This window comes from Gekko japonicus, unplaced genomic scaffold (assembly GCF_001447785.1).
Source record: "Gekko japonicus isolate JY-2015 unplaced genomic scaffold, Gekko_japonicus_V1.1 scaffold4752, whole genome shotgun sequence".
Taxonomy (NCBI): domain Eukaryota; kingdom Metazoa; phylum Chordata; class Lepidosauria; order Squamata; family Gekkonidae; genus Gekko; species Gekko japonicus.
Genome location: NW_015172693.1, coordinates 50,970 through 67,907, shown reverse-complemented (window position 1 = coordinate 67,907; position 16,938 = coordinate 50,970). Strand labels below are relative to the sequence as shown.

The following is a 16,938-nucleotide window of genomic DNA, read 5'->3' as shown; positions in this document are numbered from 1 at the left end:
GGGCCCCCTGCCCCATGCCCAGAAGAGGTAAAAAAAAAAAAAAAAACCCCTTCCAGGATCCCTGGCTGAAATGGCCTGGAGAAAATTGCTTCCTGTCCCCAAAGTGCAATCAGCATTTCCCTGGGCATGTAAGAAAGGGCCATGAGAACTATTAACTCTGAATACCTATTACCTTTTACAAAATGCAGAGTGCTGTAATATTCCAGTTAGAAGAACCCTGATTCTAATTTTATCTGAAAAGCTGGATTAAATTTCATGGAGGCTACTAGCCATGGTGACTAAATGAAATCTCCACATTCATATGTACCCAGTGTCTGAATACCAGTGCCAGAAGGTGACATCAGGGGAAGGCCTTAGCTTCTTTGCCCTGTTATTAGCAGTTCTCCAGAGTAACTGTTTGGCCACTGTGTCAGACCGTTTGCTGGATCAGATGGATCCCAGCAGGGTTTTCCTTAGGAACCTGTGTTCCTAAATATCAGTCATCCCCTTTGAACACCAATGGCCAGTGTAAGTTATCCTCTTCTGTATTCATTAGGGCTACTATATCCCTTTGTTAGAAAAATTGGGATCAAAAATAAATTTAATTGAGCCAGAAAAAAGAAAAACCAGGGGGAAAAAAGAATAAGAAGGGAAAACCCAAAACCCAGTAACTTGTTTATTTTTAAGAGATTTCTGGGTTATAGAATTTTTTTTCCCCTATGGGGTTTCTTCAGATAGGTTGTGCGGCATTCTGCAAATGTAGTCCAAAAGAATACTAAATACTATTTCTGGATTTTTAAAAGTTTTTCCGTTACTGTTTCATAACTTTTTGCCAGTTGAATTATAATTGTTTTGATAATTTTGATTCTTTTATTTTAAAAAAAAAATCAATACTTGTTTCATGCCTGTATATCTGTCTCCTCAGTTTTCCTCATTTTACGGGATTTGAAAACATGGATAAATCGGATGGATTTGACCTTTTTCATTTTTCTCAAAATCATGGAAAGATAATCCCTGCTTTTCAATACATAGAGTGTGATGCAGGCCTTCCATTTCCCATGGCCGACCTAGAGTTCCTCTCGAGCAGGCCGAGTCAGGAGTGGGGGGGGTACAGAAAAGAGGGGGGGGTTGTGTTGTTTGTTTTTAAACCAAGTGTGCGCATGCCCCGTTGGGTGCTTGTGCGCATCCCGTGGAGACTTGAAAAAAAAACTTTTAGAGACGGGACATGGGCGGGCGCCGGATGCCACGAGTCTACCACTGGAAACGCGATAGGACGCCCACCCTTGCCCCACGGTTTCCGGAAAGTAGTACCTCGGAGGTACTAGTTTTTAAGCCGCATCTTCAGCGGGAAGTCTCAGGTGAGCCACGGGAGCTCTATGCTTCCCAGATGTTGCGGTGTGATCGCGCCCGGAAAATCCGCCTATCTTCCGTCTCTGTAGCGTGGCTAATGCTCCGTGTGACTGCAGCCTAAATCCCTTTCTTAGAAAAATTGGGATCAAAAATAAATTTAATTGAGCCAGAAAAAAAGAAAAACCAGGGGGAAAAAAGAATAAGAAGGGAAAACCCAAAATCCAGTAACTTGTTTATTTTTAAGAGATTTCTGAGTTATAGAATTTTTTTCCCCTATGGGAAGTTTCTTCAGATAGATTGTGCAGCATTCTGCAAATGTCATCTAAGAGAATACTGAATACTATTTCTGGATTTTTTAAGTTTTTCAGTTACTGTTTCATAACTTTTCTCCAGTTGAATTGTAATTGTTTTGATAAATTTGATTCTTTTATTTTTTAAAAAATCAATACTTGTTTCATGCCTGTATATCTGTTGTCTCAGTTTTACTCATCTTACAGGATTTGAGAACATGGATAAATCAAATGGATTTGATCTTTTTAATTTTTCTCAAAATCATGGAAAGATAATCCCTGCTTTTCAATGCATAGAGTGTGATGCAGGACTTCTGTTTCCCATGGCCAACCTACATGAAAGTGGAGGTGGAACCGGACAAGGGATGATAACCCTTGGTCAGATATGACAGCACCTGGTTATCAGCTCTTCGTTCTGTTTTATCCTGTGCCTTAGAAGGCTCTGTTTGGAGCACATACATTGAAATGCAGATTTCTATCATTGTGGCAGAAGTTGTCTGGACAATTTTGTTCCCCTTTCAATAGAAAATGGAGTGAAAATCCACAGCTTGTGGAGTAGCAGGACCAATAAATCAACCCAGTCTGAGAATTTCTTCTGCTCAGATGGAAAGAGTTGAGTTTGAGCCACAGTGTTAATTAATCAGTTCACTGATGGATTTCAGGTGGCTTAACTCCCCTCTTTGCAGCTGGGAGAAGACTGTGGAAAATCTAGAGGTATTAGTCAGCTACTAAAATTTGCTGGAAGGCGGAGGATGAATGTCAAATAAAAATCACCTGTTATGTATGTTATTCCATGTAAACCACCAAGACGGATCACACGGTATCAATAGGGAAAAACTGTGTGCAAAAACGCTAAAGGCTTTGAACAATATTGAAAGTTGTATAAATGTAGAATAAGGTCACGAAGAGTCAGACTCGACTGTGCGGAATAAGGTTGCGAAGAGTCGGACTCGACTGTGCGACTGAACAACAACAGAATAAGTATGACAAGTAACAGTAAAGTATGCAACAATGTACAAAAGAGTATTCAATATGCTATAATAAAGTATTCAGTAAAGTATTCTCAATAAAGTATTCAACGAAGGTTCCGGATTGCAAGCTTCGTTTCGAGTATCTTCTTCAAGCCGCCCTGAGCCCATTCGCGGGGAGGGCGGGGTAAAAATGCAATAAATAAATAAATAAATAAGAATATAGCACTGACATTTAAGAAAAACTGTTACACATTTTTCCATGTGTAAATGGTGATATTTCTTCAACCAATTTTCAGAATTCCAGTCAGAACAACTTCTAAGTATTGCAGAATAATTCCAGTATTAATAACACAAATGGGCAACCAGTCAGTTTAAAAAAGAGCCACTCTATATCATTGCTAAACTGGTGCTTGCCTCTCACCAGCTTAGCAATGATATAGAGTGTTAAAGAAGAAAAGGCAGAATCAAAGGGGAGGAGCCAATTGGAAGGGGCTGTAGCTAGAGAAGAAAGGGGCTGTACCAAAGGGAAAAGAGGGCCCAGCGCCCAGGTATAGTTTTTTGCCCAGGGCCCAGCAAAATCTGAACCCAACCCTGCTTTCAAACGTAAATTCTCTGTGTATAAAAGGAAGGAGTTTGGGTAAAAGGGTATAAATCTTTCAGGGGTGAATTCTCTATGCAAACTGGCTAGAAGAGTATTAGCAGGACTGAAGAATCATGTCGGAGCAAAGTAGAGATGAAGAGATTGAGAAACGAAGGAGGTAGAAATGGTGTTCTGTCAGACTCAGAACTGCACCCAGCATTGTTTTCATTTGCTCGTCTTAACCACTTGAGCCACCGCAGTCCTAATACTCATTTGACCCCATGAAAATGTTCTGGCTATGGGCCTGCCCTGACAGGAGGATTTCTTGGAACAAAGTTAGAGTCCAATGGCACCTTTAACACCAACAAAGCTCTTGTTCCTCACTCACAGCCTCATCTGAAGCGGCCCCTGTTGCAGGGAACTACATTTCCCAGAATGCCTTGCAAGCACCAGCGAGGTCAACCCTGCCGTTTGTGTGAGGAAGTGTGCGCGCACGGGAAAGCTCACGCTTTCAATAAAGCTTCGTTGGTCTTAAAAGTGCCAGTGGGCTCAAATTATGTTCTGATGCCTTTTCCAGGCGTTGAAAAGGGCGGTTTTGTATCCAGGTGGAGGAGGAAATGTGGGGCACATGGAGAACCGCAGCGCCTCTCTTCTCTCTCTCTCGTGTCCCCCCGGCTGGAGGGAGACTTGGGCTTTTGCACGTCTGCAGAAAAGGTGAGCTGAGGATTTCCTAAAACAGATTTTGGGGAAGTAAAGGGGAGGGGAGAGAAAAGACGTTTGAACGGGAGTGAAAGAGGAAAGGTGGTCGGAGGGAGCATCGAGAGAGAGAGACTGGCTGGGTCTTCCCCGGGCTTATTTTAATCTTAAAACTCATGTGACCCCTCCCCATAAAATTTTTCTGGCTATGGGCCTGCCCTGACAGGAGGATTTCTTGGAACAAAGTTAGAGTCCAATGCAGTGTTCCCCCTAAGCCGAATTAGTGTGAGCCAGCTCACAGTTGTTTAGCCTCCGGCTCACAATTTTTTGTCTTAGCTCAGGAAAGACGGCTCCAGAGGAAACTGATTTATGCAGCAGCCAAATCGCTCGCTCACGACTTTAATGCCAGCAGCTCACAAAATAGAATTTTTGCTCACAAGACTCCACAGCTTAGAGGGAACATTGGTCCAATGGCACCTTTAAGACCAACAAAGTTCTTGTTCCTCACTAACAGCCTCATCTGAAGCGGCCCCACACGGCCCCTGTTGCAGGGAACTACATTGCCCAGAATGCCTTGCAAGCACCAGTGAGGTCAACCCTGCCGTTTGTGTGCGGAAGTGTGCGCGCACGGGAAAGCTCAAAGCTTCGTTGCTCTTAAAAGTGCCAGTGGGCTCAAATTATGTTCTAATGCCCTTTCCAGGCGTTGAAAAGGGCGGTTTTTTACCCAGGTGGAGGAGGAAATGTGGGGCACATGGAGTACCGCAGCGCCTCTCTCCTCTCTCTCGTGTCCTCCGGCTGGAGGGAGACTTGGGCTTTTGCACGTCTGCAGAAAAGGTGAGCTGAGGATTTCCTAAAACAGATTTTGGGGAAGTAAAGGGGAGGGGAGAGAAAAGACGTTTGAACGGGAGTGAAAGAGGAAAGGTGGTCGGAGGGAGCATCGAGAGAGAGAGACTGGCTGGGTCTTCCCCGGGCTTATTTTAATCTTAAAATTTAGATGGACCGACGGTCTGAGCAAGCAGAGTTCTAATCCAAAACAGTCCAGTGGCACCTTTAAGACCAAGTTTTATTCAGGTACAAGCTCTCCCTCCTCTGTGAGGACAGATCTGCACGTTCCCCCCGCTGCCCAATAGCTAGCAATCCAAAACAGGCCAGTGGAGCCTGAGCAGTGGGTGTTGCCTTCTGACACACTTCTGGTGATGTCAGGGGGTGTGGCATATGCAAATAAGTTATGCTAATAAGTTATGCTAATGAGCTCCTGCATCTCTTTTTCTACGACATGACCCCTGCTTGTAGATAAATCTCTCCCCCCCCCCCATTTAGTAATTTTTCTGCAAGATCTTTATCTTTTTGTTAAAGCATTTCTGTTCTATGAAATCCAAAATCTGTTGAGATGATGCAGTGGCCTCCTTGCAGTTTGAGGGCATGCTGTGCAAACTGTGGTCATTCTACAAGGCACAAAGGTCCCCCAGGTGGTCCATTTGTGCTGGATGTTTTGAGCTCTGCATCCCGCTCCCCTGCAAAGTCCTGAGGATCACATAGCCCGGAATGAGCAGGCCTTGGGTTTATTAGGGAAAAAATAGAAGAAAAGAGATGGTGAGCTGAACTAGGCCAGTTTATGTTTACAGGAATTTAGAGTAATAAAAAAGCCTCTGCAGATTTTTTTTTTAAATCATAAACAGAAGTCATTTCGGGGAGGAACGAGGGGGAACGCAGTTCCCCCGGGTGAGGTGCAGGGGGGCGGGGCACATGACGAAGCCCCGCCCCCCGCTTCCGGCCGCCCCGCTTCCGGCCCCCATTCAGCCAGGAGGAGGCAGGAGAAGAGGGAGGGTAAGTTGCTTCCTCCCCGCCTCTCCCCACCCCTGCCTGCCTGGGGCCAGGGAGGGCCTTGGCGGGGCTTCCTCGCACTCCCGCTGGCCTTGCAGGTCCACCGCCAGGCCCCTGATGTCAGGGGGTGTGGCATATGCTAATGAGTTATGCTAATGAGTTCCCCTAGCTCTTTTTCTACGAAATGACCCCTGATCATAAACTCTGGAAACACAATATTGATGTATTTCTGGGGTTAAACATGCACATTAGTATAGCAGATGATCTTTTTACAATCATTTAGGGTTCTTTTTATTATTTAATTTGACTGTATCAAGAGCAGCTCTTTTTTGTGCAGTTTTCTGAATTTGTATTTCTTGGAGACTTTCAGCGTATTATAACGGTTAGTGGCTAAAAGAACCTAATCAGTTTGTATTGCAATCAGTTTTGTGTATTGCATTCTTTTAATTGAGTGGGTGGTCGGATCCTTCTTTTCTCCCTGAAAGCTCAGGGACAGGAACCAACAGGGCCATATTTTCCTCTTTCAGAGATCCCCCATGTCCTTTGAAGAGGTAGCTGTGTTCTTTACGGGGGAAGAATGGGCTCTGTTAGATCCAGGCCAAAGAAAAATCTTCTGGGAAGTGATGGAGGAAAATTATGAGACCATGGCCTCTCTGGGTAAGGCTCTTTTCCCTTTTGTTATGAACACGGAAGAGAAGGGAGGGGGTGGCATCTTCTTTTGACCCTCTTGAATTTTCGAACGCACTTCCATACTGTTTTCTTTTTGCTCTCAGTGGTATAAGGCTTCCCCTGAGTGACAAGATGTTCTTAGGGCAGGAAGTCTTTGGGTCGCTACAGTGCAATAAATTTTGTATTGAGCCTGAGGAGGACAGAGATCATGGAAGCAGTGGGTTTGACGAAACAAGAAGGAAGATTTATTAATACACACAGGAAGCTGCCCCACAAAACAACACATGAGCAAAGAAATCTTCTTTCCACATTCTAAAATACCTCACTTTTAAAATTCTGTTTGGGTGTTGCTGTTGCAGGAGACTACATTTCCCAGAAGGACTTGCGAGCACTGGAGAGATCAACCCTGCCTTTTCCAGGTGTCCAAGACACAGTTCTTCCTCAGAATGGAAACAAAAATGTCTGGGATATGCAGTTCCACGGGGCCTCTTTTCTTTCTTGTTTACCCTGCCTGGAGGGAGAATTTGGCCTTTGCTTGTCTGCAGGAAAGGTGAGTTTAGGATTTCATCCACAGCTCTTGAGCAAGAATAGAGGAGGGGAGGGAAAATATGCGTAAACCAGAGTGAAAGAGGAAGAGGTGGCTAAAAGGAGCATTTTGAAAAAGTATAATTATAATTTTTATTTTTATTTTCTACATAAAACCTACAAAACTACACACCAACTAAAATTACAGCTATACAGCGACCATATATGATAATAATTAATGTCTCAAGTCAAAGCTTTTCTCTTTTTCAAGAATAAAAATTCTATTCTGTTGTTTCGATATGCAAAAAAAATTAAAATTATTGACAATGCAAGATTATGTAATATAATATATAAACATTTCTTCTAAAGTTTAAGCTATTTTCTGCCTTTCCCTCCTCTCTTCTTGCTTTTATCGTCTTGGGGTGGTTTGGGTGCTGCTACTCCTAATTCTCAGATTCTACTTCAGATCAAATCAGTCAATCCTCAAAGAAATCAACCCTGACTGTTCCCTGGAAGGCCAGATAATGAAACTGAAGCTCAAATACTTTGGCCACCAAATGAGAAGGGAGCACTCACTGGAGAAGACCCTGATGCTGGGAAAGATTGAAGGTCAAAGAAGACGGGGACGGCAAAGGATGAGATGGTTAGACAGTGTCAGCGATGCAACGAACATGAAATTGAGCCAACTTCGGAGGACGGCGGAAGACAGGAGAGCCTGGCGGGAGATTGTCCATGGGGTCGCGAAGAGTCGGACTCGACTGTGCGACTGAACAACAAACCCTACAACCAGCCTGGGGTTCTTTTTATTCTTAACACCTAGACGGGCCCCCGGTCTGATCCAGCAGGGTTCGTTGTCTGTTCTTACTGTCCCTTTTAGCTTGCTGCACTTGCAGCTTGTTTGTTTGTTTGCATACCGTATGGGCTAACCCAAAAGACACGTTTGGCCATGTTTCGCTCCTATAAGTTTGGTGTAGTGGTTAAGTGCGCGGACTCTAATCTGGGAGAACCGGGTTTGATTCCCCACTCCTCCACTTGCACCTGGCTGGATGACCTTGGGCAAGCCGTAGTTCTGTCAAAGCTGTTCTTGAAAAAAGAGCAGTTTCTGTCAAGAGCTCTCTCAGCCCCACCTACCTCACAGGGTGTCTGTTGTGGGGAGGGGGAGGGAAAGGAGCTTGTAAGCCTCTCTGAGACACCTTTGGGTAGTGAAGGTCAGGGTATAAATCCAATCTCTTCTCTTCTTCTTCTTCTATAATGGAAGTATTTTAAATACCTACTGTTGCTTCCTTGTAGAGTATAATTCCAGTGAGCATCACCTTCAGGAAGATCTTTGAATGGGAAACTGGTCTGTAGGTTTGTTTTGTGTAGGAGGGGATCTGCTCCACCCTCCTGATCTGTGCTGCCTCTGCCTTTCTGGCTTCTTTGGAGTAAACCATCGTTTCCATTGCAGAATGGCAGAAGAATGTTGTGGGGCTAATCTGGGCCACAGTACTTTTATTCTTTATTGCTGAAACTGGTGGCCAATTTTGATGCTCTTTGCTTTCATATTATCATTGTAGATAAAATAATTTCTATCCCCCGATTTAGTAATTTTTCTGCAGTATTTTTTTTCTTTGTTTTGACACACATCCTGTACTCCAGACAAGCGGCTGTTGTTAGGACCAGTGTTCCCTCTAAGCTGAGTTAGTGTGAGCTAGCTCACAGTTTTTTAGCCTCCAGATCACAGATTTTTGTGTTAGCTCAGGAAGGATGGCTCCAGAGCAAACTAATTTATGCAGCAGCCAAATCGCTCGCTCACAACTGTAATACCAGTAGCTCACAAAGTAGAATTCTTGTTCACAAGGCTCCACAGCTTAGAGGGAACATTGGTTAGGACAGACTATGGAGAAAGAGAAGGGTCTCCAGTCGGCCAGGGTGTCAGACAGGGATGCTTTTTATCTCCGCCTCTTCAGTCTATATGCAGAACGCATCCTAAAGAAAGAAAGATTAGATTCCGATGAAGCTGGAGTGAAAATTGGTGGAAGGAACATTAAACACTTTGAGATATGCAGATGAAACCACAGTGCCGATAGAAAACAGAAATGACTCCTGAAGAAGGATAAAGCAGGAAGTGTTAAAGCAAGGTGACCACTGAACATCAAGAAGACCAAAGTAATGGGTACTAGCAGATTATACAACTTTTAGGTTGATGATGGAGAAACTGAAATTATTCAAGATTTTCTATCCTGTGGCTCCATCATCGACTAAAAGGGAGGCTGCACCCAAGAAATCAGAAGGCGATTGAGACTGGGAAGAGCAGCCATGAAGGAGCTGGGAAGGATTCTCAACTGAAAGGATGTGTCGCTGGTGACCAAGATAGCGTACTTTGGTCACATTAGAAGACAAGAGACACCGGAAAAGACAGTAATGCTAGGAAAAGTTGAAGGCAGCAGGAAAAAAGGAAAAGCCAACGTGAGATGGATGGACTCAGTCCAGGAAGCCACAAAGGCCCTCCGTTTGCAAGACTTGAACAAGGTTCTTAAGGAGAGAACATTTTCATAGGGTCCTCGTAACTCAGAAGCAACTTGGCGGCACTCACACACAAACACACTCATGTCTATCTTTGCCTTAAGGCATTTCTGTTCAGATGATGCAGTAGCTTGCTTGCAGTTCAAGAACGCAAGGTACAAACTGCCAGTATTCCACAAGAAGAGGAAGAGGAGATTGGATTTATACCCCGCCCTTCACTATCCAAAGGTGTCTCAGAGTGGCTTACAAACTCCTTTCCCTTCCCCTCCCCACAACAGACACCCTGTGAGGTAGGTGGGGCTGAGAGAGCTCTGACAGAAACTGCTCTTTTTCAAGAACAGCTCTTATCAGAACTACGGCTTGCCCAAGGTCATCCAGCCAGGTGCAAGTGGAGGAGTGGGGAATCAAACCCGGTTCTCCCAGTTTAGAGTCCGCGCACTTAACCACTACACCAAACTGGCTCCTTTGCATAAATATCTGGAAGGTTCTCTGAGGCAGCAAGTTTGTGCCGGGTGTTTTTGCCCTGCATCTCTCACCCAGCTCCAAGGATCAGATGGCCTGGGGTGAATTGGCCTTTGGTTTGTTAGGGGAAAAACAGAACCCAAAACACCTTGACTTTCCTTAGGGCAGTTTATGTTTACACAGCTGGATGCAACGGTTAGAGTAACACAAAGCATCTCTCCAAACAAACATGCTTAAAGTAGAAATCTTCTCTTGGACACTATTTCTTTGAATTTTCTGGGATTAAATGTACAAGGTAGTCTAATGTTAGCTATACAGTCTATTATTCCCCCACCCACCACCACATTTAACTGGATTCAGCCAAGAGACGCCCAGTTCTTTGCAATTGTCTGAGTTTATCTTTCTTGGAGATGTTCAGAATATAATACCTGGCAGAGTTTGAAAAAGAAACTAATGCTATTTTCCTTGCCATCAGTTGGATGTACAGCTTCTTTGACTGGCCGATGGGATTCTTCTTTCTTTCTTGAAAGTTCTGGGACAGAAATAGATGATCAACTAGGCCATATTTTCCTCTTTCAGAGACCCGCAGTGTCCTTTGAGGAGGTAGCTGTGTTCTTCATGGAGGAGGAATGGGCTCTTCTCGATCCAGGCCAAAGGAAACTCTACTGGGATGTTATGGAGGAAAATTACGAGACCGTGGCCTCTCTGGGTAAGAATCTATTCCCTTCTGTTATGATCACAGAAGAGAAAGGAGGGAGTGGTAACTTCCTATGACAGTCTTTAAATTTTGGGACACACTTTCATTTGTTGATTGGGAAAGTTGGACAATATCCAGTTGAAAAAGGAAAAGGAGCTGAGAGAGGAGACTCTTCATTTCTAGGGCTGGGAAAAGGCCCCTCCCTATGGCCCTCCTGAGGCACCACCCCTTGGAGTCGAAAGGGCTGTACTTGATGGAAAGTACAGCTGTGATGACCTCTTATTTGGGGAGGTCTAGTTTTACTTTAAAATGTTCTTTCAGTTTTACTCTGTAGGGTATTCTGGCTGCCACCAGGGAAATTTAGGCTTTCCCAACCTTTTTCTATAATATTTTTCACAGGGTAGGTATACCGAGGGTCTGAGCGTTCATGAAGGTCTATGTGGTCTGAGGAAGGATTCTTTACTTAGCTGGTAAACTTGAAGTAAATAGGATTTATTTAACGAAAGTATAAACACGAGGGTGAACAATGTAAACAGTACTGGGAATGATTTGAACAATGGCTTAGTGTCTCTCACAAGCTTCTCTCTACTGACAGGGATTTTTCATAGGCAACGTTGTAACACTTTTCACTGTACTTTTTCCTAGACTCTCAGCTTTCAATTGTAACTCTTATAACACAGAACTAAATGTCACTCTTTTCATACACAGGGATGAGTCTTCTTCAACTCAGAGACAGAACTTAACTTCTCTCACAGAGATGAGCACTCAAACTCATATCAACTGCTTTTTACACAGCACTCTCTGCTGACTGACTAACTGACTTCATCAACTGTCATAACTCTAACAGTCACTCCTGATAGACATTCAAATCATCCACACAGCATCCATTCCAAAAACCCTCCCCCTCTCTGTCACTCACCAATCACACAACTTGCCTATTTCAACCACACTAGACGTTCACACAGCAAGGTAAACCAAACTTTTAAACACACACACACACACAAATAAACATGAAATCGTTACAACAGCCAACTGACAATACAGCCAACTGACAATAGCAAGCATCGGTAATGAGAGAAGAAGCCTAGGTCTCAGTTCAGTACAGGTTGGTGATCATATACAGGTTGGTGATCATATACAGGAGGCTGATCAGCCCGACTTTGACATTATGGCTTGGAACACCATATGAATTACACCAACCTGTATATGAATCAAGGAGTATCCAATTGGGAAGGTTTGTGACCATATGAAGGCACACTTGAGGTTTGATGTTTGAAAAAGATGCTTCGAAACGAATATCAACTCCGGAGGAGTTCGTCCACATCAGTGTACCATACCATTGGATTTAAGCATCTGTAAAAAATATATTATGGACTATATGAACAAATATTTTGTACTTGCTTCCATATTATAAGCTTTACATGCACAGATTGCAGTAGCTGTATTTGTTATTCAAAGTAAGAAAAGAGCAAGGACATGATAGACCAATTGCAGGGACAGGAAAGTGAAATTGTAACAGGTGATGAAGAGAGGGTGAAAGTTGAACTGCTCAATTCCTACTTTTCTTCAGTCTTCTCTTATGAGGGAAACGGTGCTCAACATGGCAAAAACAACACATGATAAGGGAAGGGAGTTGCAGCCTAGGATCGACATAGGGGTAGTACATAAATACCTAGTTTCTTTATGAAACTAAGTCCTCAGAGCCAGATGAACTGCATCTAAGGGTACTAAAAGAACTTGTGGATGTAATTTCTGAGCCTCTGTCCATTATTTTTGAGAATTCTTGGCGAACAAGTGAGGTGCCAGAAGATTGGTGGTGGGCAAATGTCTCCATCTTCAAGAAGGGGAAAAAGGAGGATCCGGGTAACTACTGACCCATAAGCTTGAGGATCTGGGTAACTACTGACCCATAAGCTTGATGTCTATACCTGGAAAAGTTTTAGAATAAATCATCACTCAGTCAGTCCTTGAGCACTTAGAATGGATGGCTGTGATGACAAAGAGCCAGCATGGGTTTCTCAAGAACAAGTCATGTCAGACAGTCAGACTAACCTTATCTCTTTTTTTGAGAAAGTGACTACCTTGCTGGATTAGGGGATTGCTGTACACATAGTTTATCTTGATTTCAGTAAGACTTTTGATAAGTCTCCACATAATATTTTTGTTGACAGATTGGAAAAATGTGGTTTGGATGCTATGACTATTAGGTGAATCTGTAACTGGTTGACAGATCACACCCAAAGTGTGCTTGTTAATGGTTCCTCATCCTCTTGGAGAGGAGTGACAAGTGGAGTGCCTCAAGGATCTCTCCTGGACCCCTGGGACCTGTTTTGTCCAACATCTTTATCAACAATTCAGATAAAGGGATAGAGGGAATGCTCATTAAATTTGCAGATGCTACTAAATTGGGAGGGGTAGAAAATACGGTAGAAGACAGAGTCAACATACAGGATGATCTTGACAGGCTGGAAAACTGGGCTAAAGCAATTAAAATGAATTTCAGTGGGGGTGAATGTAAAGTTCTGCATTTAGGTAGGAGCAATCAAATGCATAATTATAGGAGAGGGAGACTTGTCTTGGCAGTAGTATGTGCAAAAAGGATCTAGGGGTCTTATTAGACCATACACTGATCATGAGTAAGAGGTGTAATGCAGTAGCTAAAAAGACAAATGTGATTTTGGGCTGTATCAACAGAAATATAGTGTCCAGATCACGCAAAGTGATGGTATCACTTTAATCTGCACCAATGTTCCTTCTAAGCTGTGGAGTCTTGTGAGCATAAATTCTGCTTAGTGAGCTACTGGCATTAAAGTTGTGAGCGAGCTCACCTCTCCACGTTTACCCTGGAGAGGTGATATGATAACCATCTTCAAGCACTTGAAAGAGGATGGTGCAGAGTTGTTTTCTGATGCCCCAGAAGGTTGGACCAGAGCCAGTGGGTTGAAATTAAATCAGAAGAGTTTTTGGCCAAACATTAGGAAGAACTTCTTGACAGTTAGAGGGGTTCCTCAGTGGCACACACTTCCTTGCGTGGTGATGGGCTCTCCTTTGTAGGTTTTTAGAGGCTAGATGGCCATCTGACAGCAAAGCTGATTCTGTGAACTTAGGCAGATCATGAGAAGGGAGTGCAGGAAGGGTTGCCTCAGTGCTTAGTTCTCGTGGCCCTTTCTTACATGCCCAGGGAAATGCTGATCACCACTTTCTCCTGGACAGTTTGGCCAGGAATCTCCTGGAGGACTGGGGTTTTTGTGGGGGTTTTTGGCCAACTTTTGAGCATGGAGCAAGGTTCACTGCCTGGGGGTGTGGGTGGGAGGTATTTGTGGATTTCCTACATTGTGCAGGGTGTTGGACTAGATAACTCTGGAGATCCCTTCCAGCTCTATGATTCTATTGACTGTACCTGCTAACTGGTATTTGTACCTTTTCATTTTTATATAATTTTGGTCCTTCTTTTCCAGTTGCATATCTGAGGGAGATGGGGAGTGAGAAGGAATCAGGAAGAAGATTTGTGGAAAAAGACAACATTCTACAGATGGAAGCAAAATCAGGGGATCAAGTGGTACCAAAGAGACATTGCAGAAGAAAAAGGAAAGCAAAACAGAAGCAAAGGAAGGAATTGGTGACCTGTCAAAGCAGGAATAAGCCTGAGGTCTCAGTTCAAGATGAAACAGGAAAGAGAAAGAGAAGGCCTAATGGTGCCATGAGCCAAAAAGGGTTCAGCTGCAGATTCAGTGCTAAAACATATCACAGTGTTCCAACATTCTGGAAAAGGTATAAATGCGTGGAATGTGGAAAGTGCTTCCATTGGAGAAGTGCAAGAACTAGGCATCAAAGGATTTGTACAGGAGAAAAGCCATATAGATGCTTGGAGTGGGGAAAGCGCTTCTCTCTGAATGGCAGCCTAACTGCACATCAAAAGAGTTACACGATGAAGAAGCCATATCAGTGCTTGGATTGTGGAAAGTGCTTCTCTCAGAGTTGCCATCTAAGGACACATCAAAAGATTCACACAGGGGAGAAGCCATATAAATGCTTGGAGTGTGGAAAGTGCTTCTCTCGGGGTTGCCACCTAAGGACACATCAAAAGATTCACACAGGGGAGAAACCATACAAATGCTTGGATTATGGAAAGTGTTTCTCTCATAATGGTGACCTAACTTCACATCAAAGGGTTCGCACAGGGGAGAAACCATATAAATGCTTGGAATGTGGAAAGTGCTTCTCTCGGAATGACGGCCTTACTACACATCGAAAGACTCATACTGGGGAGAAGCCATTTAAATGCTTGGAGTGTGGAAAGTGCTTCTCTCTGAAGCACAGCCTAAATTCACATAAAAGGATTCATACAGGGGAGAAACCATACAAATGCCTGGAGTGTGGAAAGTGCTTCTCTCAGAATGGTGACCTAACTTCTCATCAAAGGGTTCACACAAGGGAGAAACCATATAAATGCTTGGAGTGTGGAAAGTGTTTCTCACACAGTGGCCACCTAAGGGCACATCAAAATATTCATACTGAGGACAAGCCGTATAAATGCCTAGAGTGTGGAAAGGGCTTCTCTTGGAATGTAAGCCTAAGAGCACATCAAAAGATTCATACTGGGGAGAAGCCATATGAATGCTTGGAATGTGCAAAGTGCTTCTCTCAGAGTAGCCACCTAAGGACACATCAGAAGACTCATACTGGGGAGAAGCCATATAAATGCTTGGAGTGTGGAAAGTGCTTCTCTCAGAATGGCCACCTAAGAACACATCAAAAGATTCACACAGGGGAGAAACCATACAAGTGCTTGGAGTGTGGAAAGTGCTTCTCTCATAATACTGACCTAACTTTACATCAAAGGGTTCACACAGGGGAGAAACCATATAAATGCTTGGAGTGTGGAAAGTGCTTCTCTCGGAATCACAGCCTAACTATCCATCAAAAGAGTCATACTGGGGAGAAGTCATATAAATGCTTGGAGTGTGGAAAGTGCTTCTCTCGGAGTAGCTACCTAAGAACACATCAAAAAAGTCATACTGAGGAGAAGCCATATAAATGCTTTGAGTGTGGAAAGTCCTTCCTTCAGAGTGGCCATCTAAAGATGCATCAAAAGATTCATACTGGGGAGAAGCCATATAAATGCTTGGAGTGTGGAAAGTGTTTCTCTCTGAACCACAACTTAACTAAACATCAAAAGATTCATACCGGGGAGAAACCATATAAATGCTTGGGGTGTGGAAAGTGCTTCTCTCGGAATTACAGCCTAACTATCCATCAAAAGAGTCATACTGGGGAGAAGTCATATAAATGCTTGGAGTGTGGAAAGTGCTTCTCTCAGAGTAGCTACCTAAGAACACATCAAAAAAGTCATACTGAGGGGAAGCCATATAAATGCTCTGAGTGTGGAAAGTCCTTCCTTCAGAGTGGCCATCTAAAGATGCATCAAAAGATTCATACTGGGGAGAAGCCATATAAATGCTTGGAGTGTGGAAAGTGTTTCTCTCTGAACCACAACTTAACTAAACATCAAAAGATTCATACCGGGGAGAAGCCATATAAATGCTTGGAGTGTGGAAAGTGCTTCAATCAGTGTGTCCACCTAAGGACACATCAAAAGATTCATACTGAGGAGAAACCATATAAATGCTTCAATCAGTGTGCCCACCTAAGGACACATCAAAAGATTCATACTGAGGAGAAACCATATAAATGCCAGGAGTGTGGAAAATGCTTCTCAGAGTTCCCACCTAAGAAGACATCAAATGGTACACATGGGCAACAAATAGGACTAGAAATGTAAAATTTCCGGAAATTTTGAAGCTCGGGAAAAAACCCGTTAAGCTAGGAAAAAAACCCGTTCCCCCCCCCCCATTTTTTTCCAGAAAAAACTGAAATTTTCAGAAAAATTGAAAGAAATGCTACATTAGCACTTTTTTTTTCTTTTCCAGATTGAAAGTCATTCTGTTACTTTAGGAACATAAAATTTGACTATGGACAATTTTACTTGGCATGAAATTATCACAACTAGCATATTATTACAAACAGAATTTACTTTTTAAATAATATTTATTTGTAATTGTAACAAACGGAGCAACAATCTCCTAAACTGTATACTAGTTTATGTGGAACAGACAAAAAAAAAACACTCCACAAAACAATTTTTTAAAATCCAGAAGTAACAATTATTCATATTTCCTCTCCACAGTATTAAATAAAAATAAACCCCCCATTCTCATAAAAAGAACTGAAAAGGGGGGAAGTGTATAGAAGGGAGTGTGGGACTAAGTTTCAATGAATGGGCATGAAATTTAATCAGAATCATTTTCTGAGCTGTAATTATCAGTATCACTTTCAGTCTCTGCTTCTGCCAGCTACTCTGTTGTGTCTTTCATTATCACAGTTATTATG

The 16,938-nt window shown here is 43.1% G+C and overlaps 1 pseudogene; it reads left to right on the top strand.

The window, feature by feature from the left end:
- The window catches only part of LOC107119319, a 60,894-nt pseudogene that overhangs the window by 7,836 nt on the left and 36,120 nt on the right, over window positions 1–16,938 (top strand).